This window comes from Meles meles, unplaced genomic scaffold (assembly GCF_922984935.1).
Source record: "Meles meles unplaced genomic scaffold, mMelMel3.1 paternal haplotype, whole genome shotgun sequence".
In the NCBI taxonomy this organism is placed as follows: Eukaryota; Metazoa; Chordata; class Mammalia; order Carnivora; family Mustelidae; genus Meles; species Meles meles.
Window position 1 is genome coordinate 61,305 of NW_025721250.1, and position 24,591 is coordinate 85,895.

Genomic DNA, 24,591 nt, shown 5'->3' on the forward strand with positions numbered 1-24,591 from the left:
TTCATCATCACTAGCCATCAGGGAGATTCAAATGAAAACAACATTGAGATACCACCTGACACCAGTTAGAATGGCCAAAATTAGCAAGATAGGAAACAACGTGTGTTGGAGAGGATGTGGAGAAAGGGGAACCCTCTTACACTGTTGGTGGGAATGCAAGTTAGTGCAGCCACTTGGGAGAACAGTGTGGAGACTCCTGAAGAAATTAAGAATAGAGCTTCCCTATGACCCTGCAATTGCACTGCTGGGTATTTACCCCAAAGATACAGATGTAGTGAAAAGAAGGGCCATCTGTACCCCAATGTTTATTGCAGCAATGGCTACGGTCGCCAAACTGTGGAAAGAACCAAGATGCCCTTCAACGGATGAATGGATAAGGAAGATGTGGTACATATACACAATGGAGTATTATGCCTCCATCAGAAAGGATGAATACCCAACTTTTGTCGCAACATGGACAGGACTGGAAGAAATTATGCTGAGCGAAATAAGTCAAGCAGAGAGAGTCAAGTATCATATGGTTTCACTTATTTGTGGAGCATAACAAATAACATGGAGGACATGGGGAGATGGAGAGGCGAGGTAGTTGAGGGAAACTGGAAAGGGAGATGAACCATGAGAGACTATGGACTCTGAAAAACAACCAGAGGGTTTTGAAGGGGCGGGGGGGGGGGGGGGGAGGGGAGTGGGAGGTTGAGGAACCAGGTGGTGGGTAATAGGGAGGGCACGTACTGCATGGAGCACTGGGTGTGATGCCAAAACAATGAACACTGTTATGCTGTAAATAAACAAATAAACGAATTAAAAAAATGCAGTAAGATTCTGCAGTTATAAATCAGGTTGACATTTGACATATGATGCCATAGGGTAGCCTGGTCCAAACCACTTCTAGGTCGTACATATGAACTATGTTAATGACCAAAGAATTTCAGTGCAATTTACATGTCATATTAACCATTCCATGAAAAAATTTAAAGGTGGATTGAGTTTGGCAAATGAATTTGTTTTTTCAAGTGTTTCCTTTCTTGTTGGAAAGAAATGATGCAAAAGGAAAGGCAAGTACACACAAAAAATTCTCTTATGCCTCCTTGTTTCATAAGGATTTGATTAGTCTAGAAGAAGATGGTCTAGAAGTAGAGGAAGGTAATGGTTTCGAATGCATTTTCTAGTATTTTTATGGCGAGATTACAATTACTTATTTACTATCACTTTATTCTCTAGTACAAAGCAGTTAAATCCAGAAGTTTTCTTACAGTTTTGCTTATCACAAATTGTTTCTTTAAACAAACACCGATTTTTGTATTAAATATTTCTTGTGTACTTAATATATGTTAGCTAATCTTACTGATTAATCTCAAAATTTTAAAAAAGATTTATGTATTTTCAGAGAGTGTGCGCGTATGTACACGCGAGTCCAGGGAGGACAGAAAGAGAGGGAGAAAAGCCTCAAGCAGACTCCCTGCTGAGTGTAGAGCTCCTCCTTGGACTGGATCCATAGGCCTTCGGATCATGACCTCAGCTGAAACCAAGAATCCCTAGCTTGACCTACTGAGCCACCCAGGAGTCCCTGTCTTGTAGTTAAGCTATTTGATATTTCCTCATAAAACAGGGCATCATGTAATAGAGGATAATGATAAAGTTTTAAGAATTAGAGAAGAAGATATTGGAGTAAGGAAAGCAGAAAGCACTGAATGTTTAGTGTGGGCCTAACACATTAAGAAAAGAAAAACAAAGGCAATAGGATATCAAACTTTGTCAGTTACTGTAAATTAGAAAAGAGGAGTCAAAGATGCCAGAGAAAAGAACGAGTGTATAGGGTCACGATTATGTGAAAAAGAATAGCTTAGGAAGCTTTATTGAACAGAAGTTATTACCCACGGTATACTGGCATTTTTGTGCATGGTATGATTTTGAGCATAGGATATTTGCTATGTTTAATAATCCTGGAGCTGTGCACACAGGCTAATGGAAAAAAATAACCACCTTATTTGATATGAATCCTGTAAGTGCAGAGTCAACCTGCAGTGAGAACAAAGATAAGGATCAGCTAATCGTTAAATGCTAAGAGAAAAATGCCTCGCCCAGGCTAGCTTTTGAATATTTAATGTGTTGCAGACTATGGAAAGTTTAAGCAAGGCCTTTCCTTAGAGGCTCCTCTGTTAAAGTGTGGTCAGAAGAATGTTACCTAGCAAGAAGATGGCACTTGAAGAGTAAACTGAGATCCTCTGTGGAGGGCCCTGGATGTGTGAAAGATAGGTTGCACTACTCTAATCGCTTAGTTGGAATGTTTCTGACTAGATTTTTAAAATTTCTCCTTGGTGAGATAAATATTTACCCTCATAGCAAACTCAATCTTTAATGTATGCAAATTTATATTTGGAGGGAAGGTAGTGATGATACATGTGCTGGAGGATGTCTAGATGGGATAGAAATGGTTTACTGGGGCAAAGGTGTTTCTGAGTAGAGTGAGCCATAGATGAGAGTTACTTCCCATAAATGAACAATGTGTTTTTATGACCAGCTTGTACTTGTCAATATTGACTCAACTTCCACACAGCTCCATGATGCTGAAGCAGAACTGGATCTAGCAAAATGTGGCAACTTTGTGAATTCATCCTCTGCCATCTACTTGATTCTTCCCATCTTCCCTACCTGTTGTGATCTCTTTTATCTATTCTGTGGGAAGACAACCTTGATTTTCAAATTCTCACTTCATCTTGAATCTTTGTCTGTCTGATACCTTAAGAAAAAGCATTTGTGTTTTATCATCATGTATTTGTATCCTTTTTTTTTTTTTTCTTTCTGTATTGGTTGACTCAGGACTATTTCAATTGCCATATCTGCCTTGTCAATATCAAGATGTCATTTCAAAACATGTGAATATTATTAGGATATATAAAACCCAATACAGATTGTGCAACATGATTTTTTAAGGTCTATAGTATGATGATTTCATGTATGTACATCTTATGAAATGAATACCACACTTAAGTTAATTCACACATGGATCTCCTCATAGTTTTCCTTATTTGTGTGTCTGTGTGTGGGGGGGGGGTGGAGAACCCTTAAGATCTATTCTCTTAACAAATTTCAAGGATGTAAGACAGTATTTTTAACCTTAATCCCACTGCAACACAGTAGACCCCAGAACTTATCACATAACCAAAAGTTTACATCCTTTGACTATATGATTTTTTTCATATACAATTTGCCAGTCGTGACTTAATAAAACTGGGAAAATGTTAAATAAATAAGTAAATAAAAAGACAAGGAGAATTTTAAAAATATAGAAATGTTGTTGTTTAAAGGACCGTAGATTATGTATGTTAGCTTCTACGATGCTGGTAAGTAGGAACAATTAAGAAGTTTCTACCCATAGTATCATCCAGTGTATTCATTCCCAGCATATTACTGTTCCCAAAGGGGAAGATTTTTCAGTATAATATCCCACCTCAAACTATTTTTCATACAAAATGTGATTTGTCACCTTAACACCAGCAAATACCTTGAGAAGAACAAACTCCTTACACAGATACATAGAGCTCTGGGGTTAAGAAAACATGCAGGATGGCACATACAAAGAGCCAATATCTTTCAGTACCTTAGTGAAAATCAGTACATAAATCCTAGCGGTATGGCAAAAGATGCTTATTGCTAACAAGAAAACCGGAATGGATTTAATTCTTCTATCTTATACCATAGAAGTTGAAGAGAGATATATTACTTAAGCAAGAGACATAAAATATTTCATTCAAGACCACCCAGCTGGTAATTTGATTGAGCTAAGGTATGAAGCTAGGTATCTTTACTAACCATATTCAAAAATTTATTTCGAAGGAAGACAATTTGGCAGAAAATGGTGAGGGTATAAGAGAATATCAAGAGAAGCAGAATGAAGAGGGGTGCAAACCACTCTGTGGCAGAGTTTTGTCTTACCCATATGTTGTAGAGTTCTTTCTGGTTTCTAATGAGGAGGGGGGGAAAGGGGATAATATAATCTTGCTACTGTTTTCATTGTGTATGTTTGAAACTAAGTCATTTCATTGTTTTACAGAATCATGATTAATGATCTAGATAATTATTGTTCTTTACTAAAAGCTTAAACCATCTCCATCTTTTATCTTTAAGAAATGTCTGCTGAATAAGATGGAATGAGGGAGTCCACCTGACAGTCATGACTAGCTGTGTGCTGTGGGAAATACCAGGTAAGTAACTCTTCTCCAAAATGCTGCTTTAATAAGCTTTTTTTTTTTTCTTGTTACTATCTGCTACGTATTACATAGTCATGAACTTTTAGATGATTTTCTTTCCCAAAAGTTCTCTGGTAAGTAGATATTAGAAATTAGAAAACATTTCCCCATAGTAGTAATGTCATTAAGAGAATTCATGTTTTCAAACCAACTCCCAAATCATTACTTACTCTAAAGCGTAGTAATAAAACATAATAGAAAACAACTCTCAGGCAATATTCTGAATTAGACAAAACAGAAAACAAAATCTAGTAAGAAGCAATTTATCTCGATGCTGATATGCAATGATTAGCATGACCCTAATGAAAAGAAAAGAAGAAAGTAGAAGAAAACATTTTTACATTTACAGAAGGAGACTTTGGGCATTTTTTTTCCATTTTATTTATTTTTTCAGCGTAACAGTATTCATTCTTTTTGCACAACACCCAGTGCTCCATGCAAAACGTGCCCTCCCCATTACCCACCACCTGTTCCCCCAACCTCCCACCCTTGACCCTTCAAAACCCTCAGGTTGCCCCAACCTCCCACCCCTGACCCTTGAAAACCCTCAGGTTGTTTTTCAGAGTCCATAGTCTCTTATGGTTCGCCTCCCCTCCCCAATGTCCATAGCCCGCTCCCCCTCTCCCAATCCCACCTCCCCCCAGGAACCCCCAGTTTGTTTTGTGAGATTAAGAGTCATTTATGGTTTGTCTCCCTCCCAATCCCATCTTGTTTCATTTATTCTTCTCCTATCCCCCTACCCCCCCATACTAGAGCGTATCATGCTTAGTGAAATAAGTCAATCGGAGAAAGACAACTATCATATGATCTCCCTGATATGAGGACTTTGGGCATTTTTAAAGGCTTTAATGTGTTGTTGTTGTTCTTGCTCTTGTTAATTATTTCCTTTTATTGATTCACGTTTTAAAATTTTGAGAACATTATCTGCTCATTTTATGTTGTGTTGTTGTAGGAGGAATTTCATAGAATTTTTTTGACTGTTCTGGCATGATTGAGATTATCAAGGGATCCATATTAATGCCCTCAAAGTAGAGATAACATCTGTAACTGAATCACAGAGAAGAGTGAGCTGAAAAATATTCTTACATTTTGTAACAAATAGTGATCGTATTTTTATACTAGCCATTTTCTTCTTATCTGCTCCTAAATCTTTACTAATTAGAATGGCAAGTCAATTGTGGGAAGGGTAAACAATACAACAGCAACTATTAAACTCTGAAGTTTAGCAACAGGAAACTGAACTGTAAATTGCTCTTGATCTCTCAGGTTGCTGGTATAACGTATTTCAGTGAACAAACACTAAGTATCAACAAAGCATTTGCAAATTAGACTCTTAAAGATTTAAAAAACTGATTATCATATTTCTAACGACTAATATTCCAAGGAGTGTTCTATAGAGTTCTGTGGCCAAAACACCTTTCCATGAGTCATATCACTCTTCCATGGAATTTTGGAAAATTTTGAAGGTTTTGTTTTGTTTTCTCATACATCAGACAAATGCCAGTAAAGAGAAGAAGACGTGCCCACTTCCAACTGACAGAATTATGATGGGCCTTCGGAAATAGAATTCTGGCAATAGTGAGGGAAATCTAAAACTCCTCACTCATCAACAGAACCTAGGAAGGGGACCACTGGGAAACACAGGCTAGAATGGGAAGAATCCTAAGAGGAAGGAGCTTGAGAAAGGATGCTTTACGTTTAAAGCCAGGAGTGTCAAGACCTATGTTTACTCCATAGCTTTGCATGTATGCATGAAACTGACTTGAATCGTCATAGAAAGGGCTTTGAACATTGAAATATAGCTTAAAAGTCAATGTTCTGATTTCAGACATGGAATTATAAAACAAGGATGGGCCAAGATAGTACTGCAAAGGTAAACTAAATAGACATCAGAAGCAAAGCCAGCAGAAATAGGTAAAGACAATTTGTCTTAACCTAACCTGATAACTGCCTGCTAAAACAACAAAAATCAATATTATCTAGAAGTTGCAAACAAGACCCAGAATCACATAACGTTTCAAATGACAAAGATGCATACCAAAATATTTTAATACACACAGAAAAAGGAAAAACCTAAATGATTTTCAACTGAAAAGGTAATCAATGAATGCCAATCTCAACAGATCAAATGTTGGAATTATAATGTAAAAGCTGAAAAAAAGTTTTAAAAGACAGAATTTTAGGAACCAGTAGAACAATATCAAAAATTCTAATATTCATGTGATAGGAATCCGAGAAGGAGAAGACAGACTGCAGCAGACAAAAACAAGTTAATATTTGAAAAAGTCCCAAATTTAGTTAAAAATAAAAAGGTACATATTCGAAAACACAGCCAACCCCAAATGTGATCAAGTTAAAGAAATCCAAACCAAGTAACATCATAATCAAATATCTGAAACCAAAAATAAAGAAAAAAATCTTGTTAGCATTCAGATAAAAGCAACTCATTACATATAGGGAAACTGCTTAGAATAATTTAGCAGATTTTGATCAAAAGCCACTGAGTTAAGAAAACAGTGGAAAAACATTTTTTCAAGTACTGTAACAAAAGAATCATAGTCTTGAATCTTGTATTCAGTAAAATATCCTTCAGAAGTATAGGTAAAATAAAGCACCTCAAATGAAGGAAAAATCGTGTTTATATTAATATTTTAAAAGAAATGCTGGGGCGCCTGGGTGGCTCAGTGGGTTAAAGCCTCTGCCTTGGTCTCAGGTCATGATCCCAGGGTCCTGGGATGGAGCCCTGCATCTGGCTCTCTGCTCAGCAGGGAGCCTGCTTCCCCCTTCTCTCTCTGCCTGCCTCTCTGCCTACTTGTGATCTCTGTCTGTCAAATAAATAAATAAAACTTAAAAATAAAATAAAATAAAAGCTAAGGGGATGTCCTCATGTAGATGGAAGTTGATAGCAGAGGACATCCTGGAATGCCAGGAATGAATTAAAAAAAAAGCCATCGATTTTAAATTACTGGGTGAATAAATTATTTCTCAACGCTAAAATTTGTAAAAAAAAATCGATCTGTTGAAGACAAAATGATATCATCTGATGGGATTTTCAATGTACATAGCTGTAATAGATCTGAAAAGTGCACTGTAATGGGAATAGATACAGGGACCTCTATCTTGGAAAATTTGTATGTTTTATTTGAAGTAATGAAATATTGATTTTGAGTAGGATATATAATGTTTAAAGGAGTATTAAATCTCCTAAAACAGCAACAAAGACATTTTAACAATACATACTCAAAGTATTAAAGGATAAATTAAAATGGAATTCTGAAAAAATATACAGTATTTCAAAACAATAGAAGTGGACACAGTAGTGGAAATAGGAACAAATTCCAAACAAGATGATGATAATATTAATATTAATAATAACCATATTAATTATTACATTAAGTGTTCTAGACAAAAGAATGGTCTAAACATTTAATACGTCAGAGATTGTCATACTGGAAGTCAATAATTTAAGTGTCACTTAAACCAAATAAATTCAGACAGTTAAATGAAAGGAAATAAGTAGGAAAAGAACAAATAAGTAAAATTGTAAAAAGAAAAATGATAGATAAAATAGTGAAAAATACAGCTTTTCAAAATGATCAATTAAATTGAAAAACCTGAAGCAATATTGATTAAATAAATAAATAAAGAGTTAACAAAATCAATATCTAAACTAAAAAAGGGGTTATCACTAATGAACCTATAGACCTTAAGAAGCTAATAAAAATAATGGGGTGAGTGGTGCCTGGGTGGCTCAGTGGGTTAAAGCCTCTGCCTTTGGCTCAGGTCATGATCCCAGTGTCCTGGGATCCAGCCCAGCATGGGGCTCTCTGCTCAGCAGGGAGCCCGCATCCTCCTCTCTCTGCCTGCCTCTCTGCCTACTTGTGGTCTCTGTCTGTCAAATAAATAAATAAAATCTTAAAAAAAAAAAAAAAAAATGGGATGATTTAACAAATGTATAAATATAGTAAAAGAAATATAAGGCATTTAGATTGGAAAGGACAATATTAAATTATCCCTATTGACACATAACATAATTATCTATGCAGAAAATCCCATGACTCTGCAAAAAAGCTCTTTAAACTAATGAGTTAATTTAACAAGATAAATATATAAATATCAACCATATTTTTATATAGTAACAATAAAATGTTGGAACCAGTATTTAAAATATCAGTACCACTGATAATAACTCCAGGGAAAATGAAATACTTAGATATAACCTAATAAAATGTGTGTGGTACCCATGTGGCAAAAACTATAAAATGTTGATGAGAAATCAAATATGACATAAATAAAGAGATGTCATATGTTCATGGGTAGGAAGATTTATATAATTAAGATTTTAATTCTTCCTAGTTGGATCTTTGGATTTAATACAATCCAAATTAAAGAACAAAAAAGCGGAAAGGCTAATGTAGATACTGACGAACTCTTTGCAAAATTTATATAAAAATGCAAAATGTATAGGGATGTCTGGGTGGCTCAGTCAATCAAACATCTGACTCTTGATTTTTGCCTCAGGTCATGATCTCAGGCTAGTGAGATCTAGCCCTGTATCAGGCTCTGTGCTGGGCATATAGCCTGCTTAGGATTCTTTCTTCTCCCCATGCCCCTTCCCTGCTCTGAAAAATAATAATAATGAAAAAATAAAATAAAGGAGTTGTCATTTTTTTAAAAAGAGCAAAATGGATAGCCAAAAATGAGTGAAACAATAATGAGTAGCTAAGAATTCTGGAAAATATATCAATTTGGAGGACTCACACCACCTGATTTCAAAATTTATTATAAAGCTGAAGTGGCTATGATAGGGTGATGTTAGCTAAAGAATAGACATGCAGGTCAACGAAACAGAATATAAAATCCAGACATGTACCTGCACAAACATATCAGCTGATTCTCGGCAAAAGTACAATAGTAAATCAATAGCAAAGAGGCAGTCTTTTCAACAAAGAGTTTTGGAATGAGTAGACATGCACATTCAATAAAAGGAATGTCAACCTATACCTCACAATGCATAGAAAAACTAAAACAGTTCATAAAGCAAACATAAAACGCAAAACTACAGACTCTTTAAAGAAAGCCTAGGAGAAAATCTTTATGACCTCATTTCAGACAAAGTCCTCTCAGATACCACACAAAAAGCAGACCCATAAACCACAAGTAAAATCTACAAACTAAACTACATCAAAATTAAAATATTTTACTCTATAAAGAACACTTTGCTCTTTACTCTCTTTCTCGGTAAAGAGAATTAAAAAGCAAGCCACAAACAGGGAGTTTCTGCAAATTACGTATCAGACAGAAGATTTATATCCAGAATATATGAAGAATGCTCAAAGTAAGTACACTTGATTATCATTATTTATGTTAGTACTGTCTGTGGAGCCATCACACACACTGAATTACTGAACAGAGAACATTCTTCCTAGGGGATATATAGGGCTACGTTGCTAAGGAGTCTCTGATTGAAACATTTTCATTAGCTAATCAATACATAACCTTGCTTTATGTGTTTCTGTTTTAAGACACCTTATTTAATGTACAAGGTTAATAATTAAAATTGAAATAATAGCCAACAGCACTATATAACTCATAGCTGGACAAAGCTTACCTAGCTTATGTATTTTCTCTGTAAGGCACACTGTATCTTTCTTACACTCATGAACATTACACATCATTTCAGCATTACATTTGAAAGTCATTTTAATCAATGAAATCAAAAACAAAACACACAAAAAAGTGTGAAGAGCATTGCATTATACAGTCTGTCAAAAGTAAACTTGAGTGTGAGAGCCAAAACACACTCTTGTGTGTGGTAGTACCTCTTGAGTGTGAGGTAGAGGGTGACTGTTTGACCTCACCTGGGAACACGCATCTTGAGTGACTCAAATTGTTCACTGTTCTGCAAACATGAATGTATGCAAATCCTATTGAGTATTGATTTCAGTTTCTAATACGCTTACGCAAGTATGAAAATTTGCAAATGTAGAATCTGTGAATAATGAATATTGACTGTAAAATAACAAACCAATAAAAATATTGGTAAAAGTTTTATGCAGACACTTCACCAAAAATATATATACAAAGAGCAAAGCACATGAAAGATGTTCAACGCTCTTAGTCATCTGAAAGAATCAAAATTAAGTTCGAAATTACACACCATCACACAACAACTAAAAAATCTAAAATTTACATTTAGGGTCAATACTGTAATTACCACTACACACACACACACACACACACACAAAACACAACCCAGAAATTTTAACATGCATCTTCTCAGAAACAATCTGTATCAAAAGGGTTTCACCAAGGCATAAGGATGGCTGGAAGAGTTCATAGATCTAACTACTTTACAAATTTATGTAATTTGGGGGTCACTGTGCTCTTATATTCCCTAGAGCAGAGTAAAATCTTACTCTTCTTCCCCATCTCTACACCAGTATCTGGTCCAGCAAAAAATACAGCCAGGCAAAGTTTAGAGATCAATATTCTAGTTAGCTCTTTCTTGCTTCCTATCATCTGAAAGTTTCTGTGGGGCTGGACACAGGGAGAGGTGGCACTTCTTTTCACCACTTTTGAATCCCTGAGTCTTGAAGAGCCAGAGCGAAGGGAAGAAAAGGAAACCAGCAGCCACTTGCCAGAAGCCTTCTTTTTTTTTTTTAATTCCAGGGCTTGGGTTAGTTAGTTCGTTAGAGCTGGGGCTGAGTAGCGATAAAAAGGGTTAAACTAACGATTGAAAGGAATTTCTGGGATACATGAACAAAGTCATGGAAATTCGAGTGGAAAATGGCACAAACTGCTCTGCATTCATCAGCTGTTCTTTGCTGCAAAGCAGAGGAGGCCAACGAGATTGCTTTCTTTTTTAAGATTCTTTTTAAATTTATTTATTTGACAGAGATCACAAGCAGGCAGAGAGGCAGGCAGAGAGAGAGGAGGAAGCAGGTTTGGGGCCAGTCACTTAAGTTCCCCGGGTCTAGTTTTCCTGGATGTAATGACTGGATAAAATGATCTCTAAGGTCCATTCTAAAGCAATTTGTCCATGGAGGAAAAACAGTACCCAGGGCAATTCAAAGAATTCTAGCTCTTCTGGGCTAGCTACAACTATAATCACTATGAATGTGGATTGAACATTAGTTTATTTTATAAAAATGTTCCTTATTTATTTCCCAATAGCCTATAGGCTTTAAGTAGAAAGCACAGTGCTGCTCAACAAACCCTACGCACAAGAAACATTCAGAAAACAACACCAAGGGTCATCACAAACTGCTAAAAGCCAGAGATAAAGAGAAATCTTAGAAGCAACTAAGACACACTTTGTAGACAAAGAATAAAGGGGGTGGGGGATGGCAGCAGATCACTTATCTGAAATAATGAAACCCAGAAAACAAGGGAACACCACCTTTAAGGTACGGAAAGAAAGAAACTGAACCCATAATTCTATACCCACTGAAAACATCTTTCAAAACAAGGACAGAAACTGGAAGCCTCATACACCATTGGCAATATGAAATGGTGCAGCCACTTTGGATTTGTCCCAGCGATTCCAAGCCTAAGCCTAAATCCCAGAGAAATTAAAACATGGATCCATACAAAAACGTGTACACTAATGTTCATGGCAGCATTATTCATTCGTATCCAAAAGGTGGTTTACCTATACAACGGAATATTATCTGGTTATTTACAGGAGCAGGTCCTGATACATGCTACAACATACATGTTTCCAAGGTGAGCCTTAGAAACATGATGGTAGGGGCGCCTGGGTGGCTCGGTTGTTTAAGCCTCTGCTTTGGCTTGGGTTATGATCTCAGGGTCCTGGGATCGAGCCCCGCATCGGGCTCTCTGCTCAGTGGGGAGCCTGTTTCTCCCTCTCTCTCTCTGCCTGCCTCTCTGCCTACTTGTGACCTCTCTCTCTCTCGGTCAAATAAATAAATAAAATATTAAAAAAAAAGAAACATGATGGTAGTGAAAGGACCCAGTCACAAGAGACCACATGTCATCTGATTCCATTTATGCAGAATACCCAGAACCCCGAATCTTTAGAGAGAGAGTTTATCAGGGGTTCCCTAGGACTGGGGATGGCTGCGTGCACTGGGAGTGGGGGCACCCTGAAGGGTGACAGGGAAAAACAAGGGGATTCCTTTGGAGGGTGATGAAATGAGGCCACAGTTCATAATTCTGCCAATATACTCAAGACCAATGAACTGCACACTTTAAATAGATGAACTGTATTATATATGCGTTGTATCCTCACAAAGCTAGACATTTAGACCATTCAGCTGTTATCAGAACATTTAGACATTTAGCTGTTATCAGAAAAAGGCAAAATAAAAACTGAGAAATAAAAAACAAAAGAATCACTCACCGGCAGATCCAAACTATAAGGATGTTACAAGAAGTCCTTCAGGCAGAAGAAAACATTACCCCATGGAAATCTGGCTCTACACAAAGGAATGAAGAGCACCAGAACTGATAGGTATGTGGAAAAATAGAAAAGATTTCTTCTTTTATATTTTGCAACCTCTTTAGAAGATAAGTGACTATATACAAATTCTCTAATGAAGGATTACAATAGCGCTAACACCAGAAAGACTAGGTCCAGGAAAGTGGCAGCATACCTGTACTCATATACTACAGATGACCCTTGAAAAACACGGTTTGAACTATGTGGGTCCAATTACAAGTGGATTTCCTTTTAAAAAATACATGGTACGAAAAATATTGTAAGTGTATTTTCTCTTCCTTATGATTTTCTTAGTATTTCCTTTTCTCACTTACTTCACCGCAGTATACACTGTATAATATATACAGCATACATAATATGTTAACTGACTGCTTCTGTTCTTGGTAAGTGTTCCTGTAAACAGTAGGCTGGAAGTATGTAAGTTCTGGGGGACTCATAAGTTATATTTGGATTTCAACTCTATATGGGGCCAGCACCCCTAATCCCCAAGTTGTTCAGTGGACAACTGGATATGGAAAGAAGTGTGTCTTTTGAAGATAATCTTAGATATATACTAAAGATGTATACTAAACAACTAAAACCAGAGAGTTACGGCTAAGAAGAAATGATGTAAACTGAATTAAAACAACAACAACAACAAAAACTCCACTAAGCCAAAGACAGTAGAAGGAAAGAGGAAAGAGGATGGGTGGGAAAGACAGATTTAAAATGAATCATATCAATAATCATAATAACTGAACATGGACTTTTTAAAAGGGCAAAGACTATAATATTTACAAAAAAGAAACCCGATTAAAGGGCAAAGACTATAATATTTACAAAAAAGAAACCTGATTATATCTGCATATAAGAAATCCACATCAAATAAAAAGACAAATATGGATAACAGTAGGTCATGTTAACCCTATTCACTTACTCAATCTACTTAATACACAAGAAAGTAGTAGCAGAGCAAAAAAAAATACGTGACAAAGTTGATTTCATAATGACAAAGGGCTCTATTCCTCAAGACATAATTCTAGATGCTTAATCCATCTAATAAGCAAAAGAATTAAATCAGAAGTAAAAAGCAGCAAGATAGCTGGAAAATCCTCACATATTTGGAAATGAAGCAACAATTCAAAACAAAGCGTCAGCCAAAAGAGAAAGGGACGATCAGAAAATAGCTTGAGCCAAACGAAAATGAAATACATTATCAAATTTTATGGACTGTAACTAAAGTAATACTTGAGAAGTTAATTTATAGCATCAAATGCCTATACATGAAAAAAAAAGTCCTCAAATCAATGACCACACTGATACTTTAGGAAACTAGGAATAGAAGAGCAAATGACACTCAAAATAAGCAAAAGAAAGACCAGATCTGAAATCAAGACAAAACAAGATAAACAAAGAAGAAAAAAAAATCAAAATCTTGTTCAGAAAAATAAAATCAGAAAGACACAAATCATCAATAAGGAATAAGAAAGGGGACATCTCAATAGCTGCTACAGGAATTAAAATCAATGTACAAGAATGTACAAGACAGCTGCTACAGGTACCAAAAAGGATGATACAGGAATATTATCAACACCTTTCCTTCAATAAAATGGGCAAATTCCAACATTTCTTGAAAGGCACAAAGTGCCACAACTCATTCAAGAGGAAACAAATCATCTAAATATCCCTATACTCTTACAGAAATTTAATTTGTAGTTAAAATTTCCATAAGGAAAACTCTAGGCCCAGATGGCTTCACTGGTGAATTCTAACAAACGCTTCAAAAGAAATAATACCAATTCTATCCAAACTCTTCCCATAAAATGAGGAGAAGAAAAATGATGCGTCCCCAACTTATTCTAGGAGAGCCCCATCAGTCTAAATACAAAACCAAGTACACTGCCAGAAAGCTAAACCAATCTGACAGAGAGAGACAGAGATAAGGAGAGAGCAGGAGAGCTGAAGAGAGTTGGAGAAGCAAGCTCCCTGCGTCAGGACTCATGACCTGAGCTCAAGGCAGACACTTAACAGAGTCACCCAGGCATCCCAGATGCAAATACTCTTTAAAAAGAAAATAATCTAACTCAGATTACTGCCAAGAGAATACATAGTGGGATTTTTCCCAGGAGTGAAAGGCTGGTTTAGAATTCCAAAAATCAACCAATGCGATTCAGCTTTAAATATGAAAAACTGTATGACTGTCTTAAAAGATGCAGGAGAGGAAAAAAATGCAGGAGATGCAAAACAGGAAAATGTACTTGACAAATCCAACATCTATTCCTTAATTAAGAACTCTTAGCAAACTAGAAGAGAACTTCCTCAACCTACCAAAAACGACAGCTCATACCATACTTCATGATAAAAGACTCAGTGCTTTACTCCATTAAAACCCAAGAACAATGCAAGGATGTGAGCTCTTCACTACTTTCATTCAACACTGTTCTGAAGAGTTAAACCATGCAGTAGGTAAGAAGAGAAAAATAAAAGGCATCCAAATTGGAAAAGTAAAACTGTCTTAACTCACAGATAAGATCATCTATGGAAAAAAAAAAAACTGCAAAATCCTCAGAAAGCTACTAGAATAGGTAACTTTAGCAAAAATGTAGTATAAGACATACGAAAGTAACTATTTGTAAGAATCAGCTAAGAACAACCAGAAATGGAAATCCTTAAAGTAGAAATGTTTGTAGAGCATCAAAAATGTGAAACACTTCGTGATGAATTTGACACAAGATATGCACAATTGGTACATTAAAACCCACAAAACACTGCTGAGAGAAGACCCAACCAAAGAGGAGGCCTAAAGAGGAGATGCCATTTTCAGGGATTTGAACACTGAACTAATCTGGTCAAGCAGTGTCAGTTTTCTACAAATTCAATGAATTCCAATAAAAAGCCATGCAGGCTTTTTTGTAAAAATTGACAAGGTGGGGTGCCTGGGTGGCTCAGTGGGTTAAAGCCTCTGCTTTCAGCTCGGGTCATGATCCCAGGGTCATGGGATCGAGCCCCGCATCGGGCTCTCTGCTCAGCGGGGAACCTGCTTCCTCCTCTCTCTTTCTGCTTGCTTCTCCGCCTACATGTGATCTCCATCTGTCAAATAAATAAATAAAAAATCTTAAAAAAAAGAAAAAGAAATTGAAAAGGTGGGGACGCCTGGGTGGTCAGTCATGGAAGCATGTGCCTTCAGCTCAGGTCATGGATATCAGGGTCCTAGGACTGGGTCCTGCACTGGGCTCCTTGCTCAGTGGGGAGCCTGCTTCTCCCTCTGCCTGCCTCTCTCGGACAAATAAATAAAAATCGTTTAAAAAATTTAAAAATTGACAGGGTAATTCTAAAACTTATATGCAAATACAAAGGATCTAGTAGAAGAGGCAAATTGACTTTGAAAATGAACAACATTAGTAGTCTTATACCCCCTGATTTCAAGACCTTAAAAAACAAGACTAAGACAGTATAGTACCAGTGTAAAGACAAAACAGACTGACGGAACAAGAGAGAGTCCAGAAACAGCATCAAATACACAGTCCAGTGATTTCACCAAGATGCCAAGGCAATTCAATGAACAAAGAATAATCTTTCCGATAAACGATGCCAGAATAACAGGATGGCCATATGTTTAAAACACACACACACACACACACACACACACACACAACAAAGAAAAAACCCCAAACCCCCAAACCAGCTTACCTCACCCTTACCAATCTGTATACAAGTATCACTTCAAAACAGACTATATACCCTAATATGAGTTAAAACTGTAAAACTCCTACTAGAAAAAATCTGAGAAAATTTTGGTGATGTTGGGTTTGGCAAAGATTTTTTAAAATGACATAAAAAATAAAAGTTATAAAAGAAAACAAACAAGATTTCATCTAGTGTTCTTCAACAGACTTTTAAAACATACATCTGGGTAATAGGGAGGGCACGTATTGCATGGAGCACCGGGTGTGGTGCAAAAACAATGAAAAGAAATAAATAAAAAGTGTTACACTGAAAAGAAAGAAATAAAAAGTGAGAAAACAAACCAAACATCTGGGTGCCCCTGGGTGACTCAGTGGGTTAAAATCTCTGCCTTCTGCTCAGGTCAGGATCCCAGGGTTCTGGGATGGAGTCCTGCATCAGGCTCTCTGCTCAGCAGGAAGCCGGCTCCCCCCTCCTCCCGCCTGCCTCTCTGGCCTACTTGTGATCTCTGTCGGTCAAATAAATAAATACAATCTTTAAAAAAATAAAACTTACATCTGAACCTAAAATAAAGAACTCTCATAATTCATTAAGTCAACCAAACTTAAAAATGGGTAAAAGATATTTTAAAAACTTTAAAAAGATGGCAAATAAGCATTTGAAAATACCAATCTTTTTTACTTATTAGGAAAATACAAAACCACAATGAGATACCATCAGACACCCTCTATTTGCCTAAAAATTAAAAAGGCTATACAACAAGCCTGGCAAAAAGGTAGAACAACTGAACTCACACACTGCTTTGGCAATCTAACACACACAACCACTATAAAAAAATAAAATAAAGAAAGAAAGAGAGAGAGAAAGAGTGTAGCATTTTGCTAAAAAGTTAAAACACCAGTGATTTCACTGCTTTACACAAGTAAAATGAAAGTGTACGTCTACACAAGACTTGTCCAGGGATGTACAAGACAGCTTTATCTGTACTAGCCAGAAAGTGGATCTCAAATGTCCATCAACACGTGGATAGAGAAAACAGCAAAACAGGCATACAATGGAATAGTATTCAGCAATAAAAAGGGATAAACATGGATGAATCTCAAAATAAGCATGCTGATTTAAAGAAACCAAAGGAAATCCCAAAAGTAGATACTGTAGAATCACAGTTACACAAAATCCAAGAAAATGCAAACTAATCTGTAGTTACAGAAAGCAGATCAGTGGTTGACTGGGGATAGAAAAGGGTAGAAGGAATTAACAAAGGGCAAGAGAAAAATTTTGGGGGTGACAAACACGACAATTCTTTTCTCTCTGCTGGTTGGTTTTCCAGGTTATTCTTTCAATGTGAGTATCTTAGAGGCCAATTACATTTTAATAAAGCTAGAAGGTTTAATAACCTTGATAACAAGATGGTTTTTTTTCTCCCAACTAATATACTTTTTAGTTTTTTTGAGAGGATTAATACAGAAATAGAGAAATGATGCATCACGGTATAAATTAATCTATGTGTTTTACTGTTCATTTTTAAAATTAGGAAATCAATTCTAGTTGTGCAGTTCTGTTTGAAAATGTACTCTAGAAATGCTATAAATACATCACATTTTGGTAGAGCAAAATATTTTCTCACTAGCTTTTAAGAATTTTCAAAATGCTCTATCTTCATTCCTAGTAATTATAATAGCCAATAGAGACTAACATTTTAGCTGTAAATTTAGGATCAATACCGTAATTACCATTACACACATACACACACAGAACACACCCCATAAAGTGTAACATGCACCTTTTCAGAAACAATCTGTACCATCAGGGTTTCACCAAGGCATAAGTGGTTTTCCAGATGACTGGCAGAGTTCTTAGATCTAACTGCTTTACAACTTTATGTAATTTGGGTATGACTGTGCTCTTATATTCCCTAGAGCAGAGTAAAACCTTTACTCTTCTTCCCCATCTCCACACCAGTATCTGGTCCAGCAAAAAAACACAACCAGGCTAAGTTTAGCGATCAATATTCCAGTTAGCTCTTTCTTGCTTCCCATCATCTGAAAGTTTCTGTGGGGCTGGACACAGGGAGAGGTGGCACTTCTTTTCACCACTTTTGAATCCCTGAGTCTTGAAGAGCCAGAGCGAAGGGAAGAAAAGGAAACCAACTACCACTTGCCAGAAGCCTTCTTTTTTTTTAAATTCCAGGGCTTGGGTTGGTTAGTTTGTTAGAGCTGGAGCTGAATAGCGATAAAAAGGTTTAAACTTGGGGCGCCTGGATGGCTCAGTGGGTTAAGCCGCTGCCTTCGGCTCAGGTCATGATCTCGGGGTCCTGGGATCGAGTCCCGCATCGGGCTCTCTGCTCAGCGGAGAGCCTGCTTCCCTTCCTCTCTTTCTGCCTGCCTCTCTTGTGATTTCTGTCAAATAAATAAAATCTTTAAAAAAAAAAAAAGGTTTAAACTTACGATTAAAATGAATGTCTGGGATACATGAACAAAGTCATAGAAATTCGAGTGGAAAATGGCACAAACTGCTCTGCATTCATCAGCTGTTCTTAGCTGCAAAGCAGAGGAGGCCAATGAGATTGCTTTCTTTTTTAAGACTTCCTTTTTAATTTATTTATTTGACAGACAGAGATCACAAGCAGGCAGAGAGGCAGGAAGAGAGAGAGGAGTAAGCAGGCTCCCTGCTGAGCAGAGAGCCCCATGCAGTGCTGGATCCCAGGACCCTGGGATCATGACCTGAGTGGAAGGCAGAGGCTTTAACCCACTGAGCCACCCAGGCTCCCCAAGATTGCTTTCTTGATTCTCAAGTGGCAAGACTTAAAAATGTGCTCATTCATATACAATAAACAGTATTCCACAATTTAATACAAATATCTGCCAAACTGAAGGTCAAATTATAATCCTCCAGAACAGACCTATAGAAAAATTCTGATTTATCTGCTAACTACAAATGTTCTTATTCAAAAGGACAATCCATCAGCCCAAAAGCCTGTTCTTAATGGAAAGGAAAAAAAATACAATAAAACTGCATTCTGTAGCTTACTTTTTATAATCTAGATAGGTTGGCTCAATTGCATAAAGGTAAGAGAGTTTTTTTTTTTTTAAAGATTATTTATTTATTTATTTGACAGAGAGAGATCACAAGTAGATAGAGAGGCAGGCAGAGAGAGAGGGAAGCAGGCCCCTTCTGAGCAGAGAGCCCGATGCGGGACTCGATACCAGGACCCTGAGATCATGACTTGAGCCGAGGGCAGTGGCTTAACCCACTGAGCCACCCAGGCGCCCCAGTAAGAGAGTTTTTATGATGAAAGACTATGTAGCAGACACCACCCATGAATGCCAAGTTATCACTTTAGCTCAGACCTCTTTCCTCACAAATCTGATTTGTTTGCACTGGGGTTAAAAAGTTAAAATGACACAAAAATAGTCCAGATATATCTGTCATTATGTTAGAATTTCAATGACTTTCCACCACTTCAACATACTAGTACTAAAACTTTGCAGAAAACTACTGCAAATTTAAATTTCACTGTATAGAGAAGATACTTGAGAAAGTAAAGAGGTATAAATACAACCCTCATTTCGAAAACAGTATTTCATATAAAACTAGAGGGAATGGATAGAGGATGGACGAATAGGAAAAAATAATTAGGCCTACTGATCTATTTACTTGACAAGAATCAATGAACTGGAAACAAAGCAAGCTTCTGGGGCTTGCAAAAGGAAACTGAAAAGTAAAGATTACATTGGTCACTCAGAAGAACAAAGAAAATATCCTTCTACAATCTTCTGAGCATGTTCTGAATAAAATTAATTCTGAAAATACACCTTTCAAAACCACGAGAGGATCACAATGATTCAAGTTACCACTAGCTGATTTGACAAATACGATTAAGCCCAACACTAAGTTTAGCCAAAGTTCCCCAGTTAGGGATCAACATGCTGCTGTGTACTAAAATTACTCATGTCTGAATAGGACATTTCCTGTTTGCAAATGTTTTTACAACGAGGTATGGATTTTGGAAGGTTGCATGTAAATCTCTTTAGAAGCCAACTTGCAGTTCAGCATTAGTCTCTCTTTTCACTGAGAATTGATAGATTCTCAAAGTTTGTGTTCCATTAATGAAATGCTTATTAAGAGTTACCAAACTTAAAATGTCACAAATTCCTATGGACCAGAACATTCCAAATCATCAGACGTATCCTCTCTCATGAAATTCATTATTACATCAATGGCTTTTGGAAATACTGATATACAGGGGTACGTGGATGGCTCAGTTGGTTAAGCATCTCCCTTTGGCCTAGGTCATGATCCCAGGGTTCTGGAATTGAGCCCCACATCGGACTACCTGTTGGGTGGGGAGCCAGCTTCCCCCTCCCCCAACCCCCCCCCCCCCACACCTGGTGTGTGCTCAATTCCAGGCACACAGGCATTCTCTGTCAAATAAACAAATGAAATCCAAAGAAAAGAGAAGATAAAACACACAATTTAAGAGGCTTCATTTATAAAACGGTACCAACTGAAAGGGAAAGATCACCTAGGACTTCAATCTGAAAAATAACATAAAATACCAGTATCTAAATTATTAAAAGTTCAAAAGATTGTCCAGCCCACCTCTTGAAAATCCCTTGCTAAGTAAGGGAAGCCCAGTCATCTGGAATCCTATTCAGCTGTAAAACTGCCAAGAAAAAAAGAGACTTCATGATCTTGTCAACTGGAATCCTTTTCCTCCTTAAGTCGTTCTGTATCTAGACACCACTCTAGTCACTGTTCTACCAGCTGTTTCAAGATAGCTCCCGTTTCTAAAGCCTGAAGCCAGCAAGCACAGAACAAAATGGAATGTCAGAGAAAGGCATTTTCTAGTTCTCCTGAGGTGACCCTTTTTAAAACAGACACTGGTTGAGAAGACTTCTATTTTGCAATAAATTGTTGCCTCAACTGTGAGCAAAGGAGCAGGTATGAACTCAAAAGGGCCTAATAAAGGGACCTAATGTTAAGAGACTATGCAAAGGGATGCCCCCTCCCTGCTCCGCCTGGGTCAGTCAGGTAAGCCACTGTCTTGGGCTCAGGTCATGATCTCAAGGTTCTGGAAAGGAACCCTGCATTGAACTCCCTTGCTCGGTGGGGAGCCTACTTCTCCCTCTGCCTGCAACTCTGCCTGCTTGTGTGCTCTCTTTCTCTGACAAATAAATAAATTAAAAAACAAACAAAAAAAGGAAGTGAGAGACTATGCAAAGAGGGGCACCTGGGTGGCTCAGTCCTTTGCCTCTGCCTTTGGCTCAGGTCTTGATCCCAGGGTCCTGGGATCCAACCCTGCACGGGGCTCCCTGGTTGGCAGGAAGGCTGCTGCTTCCTCTCCCACTCCCTCTGCTTGTATCACTTCTCTCACTGTCATTCTCGGTGTAAAATAAATAAATATATAAATCTCTCTAAAAAAGAGGCTATACAAAGAGTAAAATTAAAAACTAAAGAGAGGAAGTAAACGAATATTTGGCAGTATTTCCAAGTCATTTGCCAAGTGCTTTTTAAAAATTTTAATAGACATACCCTATTTGCAGAAAAAAACTCTCCAATATAGGACATTATTTTAAAAAGGAAAGATTTTAAAACTAGAGATTGGGAGAATGGATTACCCTTTAAAAGTTACACCTAAGAGTACAGAAGCTGTAGCACATTAAGACCTTGCCTCTGAAGATTTAACAGTGTGTCAGTGGCACTATCCTTGGCCATGGGGGCTTCAAATTTAAATCTGGGACAAAAATGTAAAAAGGAAATTCCACCACAAAATGAAATGCACAAAGTTCTTCAACGACCACAGAAAAAACGAATTGAGAGGTTTCCCAAAAGAGTTTACATGAGCTGGGTCTTACATCTGAAGGTGGCTTTTACCAAGTAAAACTAAGAGGTGGAAAGTCTTCAGGCGACACAGTGACATGAGAAAACATGCTGAGGAACACAAGTTTGACCACAGTAAGAAGGGGCAAAGATGAGCTGGTAGATAGGACAGAGCCAGACCATGAAGGGGCCTCACAGGTCGTTTAAGGAAACAAGGCAATACCTCCTCAGGCAATCAGGCAGCAAGCAAGCATTCTAGGCAGACAAGCTACATGATCTATGTGTTTTCTAGAGCGATCATTAGACACCTGGCCGAGCAAAGCTACTCCAAGAGTTCAGGTGCAGGTCTGTACCATAGAGATTTGCAATGAATGAAGTGCACAATAAACAGAAAAATTTAAGAGTGAGGACCTAAATTAAGGTGGTAGTGACAGGAATACTGGAGGAATAAAACAACAGAATTTGGCATCTGACTGCTGCAGTTGGTGTCTAATGATGCCTATAAACTGCTGGCTGTAGAGACAGTAATACCGTTTTCAGAAAAAAGCTTATTAAAAACAATAGGAATGTGAAGTTGGAAAAGATCTGAGTCAAGTGCAATGGTGCAATAGAATCCCAGCTGGGAATGGAAACTCTAAGGCTCATTTCATTATCTGTAAAATGCAGAGAAGTATCATACCCTTAAAAGGATTAAAGAGACAGTCCATGAAATCGGCTTAATAGAGTGCCTATTTGTTAAATGCAGGTTAAGTGGTGGCCCTTATCAGCATTCCAATTACGGTGAGTGCAAGTTACTGATGAAGACTAGATGAGGTGTCCCACTCTTCTTCCTGTTACCCAATGAAGCTGTTTCTAGGTCTGTTGTTCCAATTCCTCCCTCAATAACAGCTGTTCCATAAATACTAAGCATGAAAAAGTGCAAATGAACACCTGTTCTAATAGAACCAAACTTTACCTTGGGGCATAACACAGTATTAGCTATTTCAGTCATACACTTTCCAGAAAAGAAAAACAGAAGCACTGAGTCTTTCTTTTAATTAAGCAGCAAAGATTATGACGACCCCTAGGGCTGTAGTACAAGATTCTGTAGTTAATACACCTTCCACAGCAGGTGTTTTGACAGAAAGCTCTTACCACCCACCCTTTTGGGGACCGAAACAGTGACCAGGGAAGGCACGGGGTGCCCCCAACGGCACCGCGCAACCTCTGGCCTGGACCATGCTGCCTAGCACAGAAGGCGGCGATGGTGGGACCCTGGGAAAGACCGCCTCGGGCACAGTAAGCTGGCCTACTTGTGGACTTGAGCATCATGCTAGGGGGCCAGCAAAGGAGCTGCGGGCTGTATCTGGACAGAGTGAGCAGGGGCAGCCCAAGGCCTGCGGCAGGGAGTGGGCCCGCTCCTTCCCTCTCCCCTCCCAGGCTCCTGCCCTCCCTCCCTGGTTCAATCACCCTTGCCAACGACCTGCGACCAGTGGTGGGGGCGGCAGGCCACTGAGCAGGAGGTGGCAGGGCTGCTGTGCACACAGCCACCTTCCACCAGCAGGAGTGACTCTGCACCGCCAACGCCGCCCATGCCCCCGTCCTTTGCACCGCCTCTATCCTCTGCGCCGCTGCCACCGCTATCTGCGCCGCCAACGCCTCAGTCCTCTGCGCCACACCGCCCACTGCACCGCCGCCCTCTGTGCTGCCTCCTCAGCCAACGCCGCCGCCCTCTGCGCCGCCAATGCCGCAGTCCTCTGCTTCACCAACTCCGCAGGCCTCTACGCCGCCGCTGTCTTCTGCGCCGCCGCCCCCTGCGCCGCCGACGGTGCCAACACCGCCGCCGTCAAAGCCGCCGCCTGCGCCACGACGCCACCGCTATCCTCTGCGCCGCCGCCGCCGCCGCAGTCCTCTGGGCTGCGGCCGCGGGTGGCGCGGGTGGCGGCGGGGGGGTAGAGGGCGCGCGGACGGCGGCGTCGGTGGCGGCGCAGAGGGCGGCGGTGCAGGAGGTTGGGCTGCGCAGAGGACAGCGGCGCAGGCGGTGGCGGCGGCGGCGCAGAGGGCTGGGGCGGCACAGAGGGCGGCGGCAGCGGCGCGGGCGGCGCAGACTCCAGCGGCCTCGGCGGCTAAAGCGGCGGCGCAGGTGGCGGCGGCAGGAGCTAGAGGCCCAGCGGCTGAGGACGGGGAGTCCCCACCGGCACCCCACAACCTCTGGGCCCAGACCGTGCTACCTCGCACAGCCGGCGGCGATGGCGGCGTCCCGGGAAAAGCCGCGTTGGTCGCAGAGAGCGGGTGGACTTCTGCACTGGAGCGTGGGCTGAGGGACCCGTCAGGGGAGCCCCAGGCCGGATCTGGAGGGGGCGGGTAGGGGCAGCCTGAGGCCAGCGGCGGAGAGTAGGCTGGAGCCCCCCG

At 39.1% G+C, this 24,591-nt stretch overlaps 1 protein-coding gene across 1 annotated transcript in view; it reads right to left on the reverse strand.

Annotated features, from left to right (window-relative positions):
* LOC123936223 (sterile alpha motif domain-containing protein 1-like) overlaps positions 1-24,591 on the reverse strand; it is an 84,437-nt gene that overhangs the window by 58,541 nt on the left and 1,305 nt on the right. The window lies entirely within an intron of this gene.